This window comes from Mesitornis unicolor, unplaced genomic scaffold (genome assembly GCF_000695765.1).
Source record: "Mesitornis unicolor isolate BGI_N332 unplaced genomic scaffold, ASM69576v1 scaffold41777, whole genome shotgun sequence".
NCBI lineage: Eukaryota > Metazoa > Chordata > Aves > Mesitornithiformes > Mesitornithidae > Mesitornis > Mesitornis unicolor.
In genome coordinates, this window is record NW_010196744.1 from 1 (window position 1) to 4323 (window position 4323).

Consider the following 4323-nt stretch of genomic DNA (forward strand, 5'->3'; position numbering starts at 1 on the left):
CAGCACAGCCTCTGCAGTGTCAGCCACTCCTGACTCATCCAGGTGTTGGTGAGAAGTCCAGTACTCAAAAAGAATTTTGGGGTTTAGTTTTGCTCTTAAGCATGTGAAACTTACTAAGTTTAACTAAGTTTAATGGTTTCTGCCTTCATGAGAGATCCACACAGGGACATCCAGCATAGAAAGCCAGCACTGAGGAGCTCGGCATGGCCCAAGCTGGTGCTTCTCTCCCACCCTTGTGTTGGGCAAAGGGCTTTCCTCCTGCACAGGGATCCCTACGTGGGAAGCTGCACAGCGGTTGCCTACCCCTTGTCAGCACCCGTGCAGCCACTTGGGGGATGCTGGTGAGAGCCAACTCAGGGAACTAAAAGGCGTTAAAAAAGGCTCTGCGAGGTGACGCAAACAGATGCACTACCACAGCTGAGGGACAGCAAAGAACAGGAGGTCAGAAATGGGAACAAGTGGCTAAGAGGCAAAAGCAGGAGAAATTCTTTGGTCAGATTCACTGTCAAAGCCCACACTTCACTGAGTAACCTCTCCTCTATCTTCCCTCCACTGCTCCTGCACCTGTAGTTTGTAGGACACTCACTTTGATCTCCAGTGCTGCAAGGGGTGCAGAGAATGGGGCAGGAGCTAAAGGACTGGAAGTATGATTTTGTTGTTTGGAGGATGGAAAGCATAATCTCATAGTAAAAAACGCCTCAAGTCACCCTTGGTTTCTGTTCTCAGAGGACAGAAAGTTACTCAAATGGCTGTTTTCACAGGTGCCCAAAAGGTTTGGGTTCCTTTTCTTGTGGATCACCAGCCAGAGACAGCGGCCTCTGATTTGCAGAAGTTTTAAACTTCGTAACTTGCAAATCAAAGCCACAAAAACCTCCCCTGAGACTATAAAAGAGAATAATACAGGACGCCTTCTGGAAAAATCAGATGCAGGCATTTTAGGTTTGGCCCCTTCAGTCATCAAGCACTGATGGCTTTTGCCCTTCTGCCTGTCCTCCTGTACGTGAAATGGAGGTGATGACACTCATTACCAGGCAGCATCACTGACACTTGCAATAAAGTGAAATATTACAGAAAAGCCCACAAAGAATCATTCAGTCATTAAATCCCCTAACTTCTGAGGTCTTGCCGTGCACCCTGAATGCACCACCAAGTGCTCCCCGCACTACATAAGCCACAATGACTCAAATCAAAAAATATACGAGTTTCACATCAATTGAGCAACTTTGCAAACCTCTCCTGAACTTAATCTTTCCTCCTGAACAGGAAAGTCAACAATTTGCCTAGAGAAGGAAAGGGTTTTTTTAATCCAAGCTAACATTTCAGTGCTCTTCCCACACCTCATGAGTCAAAACTGCTGATCAGAGACAAGCTTCCAAGCACCAAATTAAAAAGGGGAAGCTCCAGGCACTGCTTATAGTACAGGAAATGTCAGCATGCAGCTTAATTAAGGCATGACGGCATATTCCTAGTATTTCACTTGCAACTTTCTGCTTTCATGGCACTTCTGACATTATTTTTTTGACTTGGGACTTTTTAGGACGCTCAAAATAACATCTGGGTGATTCCTCATTCACCTGAGGGTTGCATAATTAGGCCACTCAGGGCATGTTTGGGGCCTTCAAAAATCCTCTGCAGCTTTTCTAAGAGGAGATCTCGAGGAAAAGCAGCCAGAGGAGCCACCACCTCCATATGGTGAACAGCCTTTGGATCACCTCGAACATGCAGCCATGCAACATTCCTGTGCCTGAAAATGAAGACAGCTTTTGCTCCGGGCTTGAGAAATCTCAGAGGAGGTTCAATAATAATAAGGACAAAGCCCTGCACTGGTGCAGATAAACCCGGGCAGCATTTTGGTTGGGGCTGAGCACTGGTTGAGCAGCAAGTCAACCCAGATAAAGGTCTGGGGTCACAGTGGACACTGTGCTGAAGATGAGGCAGCACTGACTGGGACAGAGCTATGCTAGGAGATGCAGGATCTCCAGGGAAGCTGTCACCCTGAGTAGACCCCACTGAGATCCCATGTCATTTTGGGGACCTCAGTTCAAAAGGAACATGAAGAAGCTGGAAAAGAGCCAGCAGAGGCTACCAAAATATTGGGAGCCAGGACCTGGAAGGAGAGGGGAAAGGTGCTGGGCTGGGATGGTCTGAAGATGTGGAGGTGGGAGAAGGTGTAACAACAGCCTACAGCCAACAGCCTGGTGGGGCAGTTACAGAGACAACAAAGCCCCATTCTCCTTGTCGGTGTGGACCATACAGCACAGGGCAACAAGCACTAAACCATGGAGGGTCACATTGGACAGGAGGAAAGACTTCCCTGGAGAGAGGTGCAGCCTGGGATGGGCAGGCAGATGGCTCCATGCCTGGAAGTCTTCAACATCTGATAAGGAGAGCCACAACCAACCCTGACCTTGTGCTGACGACTCCAAAGTCCCTTCCCACCAAGGAGTGTAAACCACAGACAGGTCAGCAAAGACACGCTAGGGAGGGCCAGCCATCCAAAGAGCCCCGCAGTAAGAAAAAGGTCTAGGGAGGTCAGACACATCTTCTTCAGCACTTACCAGCATCCTGCAGCTAAATAAAACTCTAGAAGCAACAAGCACCATGCTCAAACACTAACCCGAGTAGCTACGTCCTCTCCTGATCTGCACCAGCAGAAGATGCATGAAGGCCTCAGCATCCCTGCCGCTGGAGTTACCTCAGAAGACAGTCAGCCTCACTTGTCAAGCATGCTGACAGGTGTGCTGGTGTTAGACCAGTCTCTCACTTCAGCACAGTGAAAGCCTCTCACCAGTCAGCCCTCTCCTCCCAGCTCCCTGCTTTGCCCCATATGTCTACACTGGTCTCTCCTGGCTTCAGCTGTGGTGGTTGCTACACAGGAGATGGCATCTCCAAGTTCCTTGAGCAAAAAAAAACAGGTAGAAGCACTGGGATACCTCTGTGCAAGTGTATGTCAGACACACGCACATGGACGTACAGGACTGGCTATCACAGGCACCTCTGGGGTCTTTGTAGTTTTCACGGGCTGCTTAGGTTGTTATGGAGCTGCTGTCTCACCAATACCTCTTCCCATGTGTATGAGTTAAGTGAATCCTAAACCTCTCAGTCAGGTCTAGATGTTTATCCTGGAGCTAGTACCTTGAAAAATTTATAGACAGGGTTTAGGATGAGTTATTAGCTTCTTCTAAATGTGTGTTTTTGTTAACAAGACAAATTAATTTCAACGATTTGTACTTCATCTGGTTCTTCTAATTTTATGAAAGGAAAACAGATGGAAAAATGCTGGAAGATGCATCACAGTGAGCAGCACCACACTTCAGATGGAGAAATCCTGTGGCAATCAGCAAGCAAACTGACCCAATGCCCCACCATTAAGTCTGGATGCCACCATTACGACAAGAGTCCTGAACGTAATCACACTGCTGGGATCAGCTTGCGCTGGGGTTCACTGCCTTCAAATAATAGTAGACCACTCAGCTTAGAAAGCTGTAAAGAAAACCTCCATCCAGAGCAGGCTATGCCTAGCAAACACTTGAGGCTTATCAAGGTTCAGTAACTCAGCTGTTAATGTTTTCTCTGCCACTGCACAAAATCAATTTTGCCAGGAAGGATCAGAGGCCATAAATGCAGAAAAGCACTAGGAGTTAAATCAAGGCATGACAGCATGAAAGTTTTGCTGTTTCCAAATCGTTTTTTCTCTCCAGTGCTTATGAAAACAAGGAAAGTGAAATGGATAAAATGCCATTTGGTCCTCATGTGCCACGGACAGAGTAGGAACAGCAGCCCCGTGGGAAAAGCGCAGCAGCCCCCCAGGGATGACTCTGACCTGGGAGAAGAGGTAAAGCCCGAAATGCGAGGGGATTTCAGAAAGCAACCACAAAAGGAAGCTGTGAGTGAAGTCATAGGAATATGCTGTCAGATGATGCGCTTGGTCGGAGCAGTAACAACTGCATACTGCCCTTCCCCGCCAGCTCAGCCTCCCCAAGTGAGTCAGTGCTTCCCGGAACAAGGTGGCTTTGTAGCATTTCACTTGTGGCTGTGTCCTGATCCATTGCACAACCTCCAAACCTCATGCTGAGCACCAGGCTGAAATCGGCCCATGCTGACTTTCGCTATCCGAGTGCCCTGGTGTGCCACCAGCTGGAAAGGCAGTGAAGATAAATGAAGACTTTGCCTTGCACTGAGGCTTGGAAACAAACAAAAAATCATCTGCAAGGTGTTTTCAGGGTATCTGTTGGGCTGGGAGAACCTAGAAGCCCCAGAGAAGCTACTTTCACTGCCTACAGACCTACAAGATCTGCTAGTTGGTTTTATATTTGAGGAACG